Genomic DNA, 338 nt, shown 5'->3' with positions numbered 1-338 from the left:
CGGTGCCCGTCGCTGTATCCCAGAGCTTGATAGTATCGTCACCTGAGCCTGACGCCAGAGTACACCCATCGGGCGAGAAAGCCACTGTCTCGACCGAACCTGAGTGGCCCTTGAGGGTCTGGCGCTCGGTGCCCATTGTTATATCCCAGAGCTTAATAGTATCGTTGTCTGAGCCTGACGCCAGAGTACGCCCATCGGGCGAGAAAGCCACTAAATTAACCCAATCCAAATAGCCCTTGAGGGTCTGGCGCTCAGTACCTGTCGTTGTATCCCAGAGCTTAATAGTATAGTCACCTAAGCCTGACGCCAGAGTACGCCCATCGGGCGAGAAAGCCACT

Source organism: Aspergillus pseudonomiae, assembly GCF_009193645.1.
Source record: "Aspergillus pseudonomiae strain CBS 119388 unplaced genomic scaffold BDV37scaffold_247, whole genome shotgun sequence".
In the NCBI taxonomy this organism is placed as follows: domain Eukaryota; kingdom Fungi; phylum Ascomycota; class Eurotiomycetes; order Eurotiales; family Aspergillaceae; genus Aspergillus; species Aspergillus pseudonomiae.
This window is presented reverse-complemented; position numbering follows the sequence as displayed.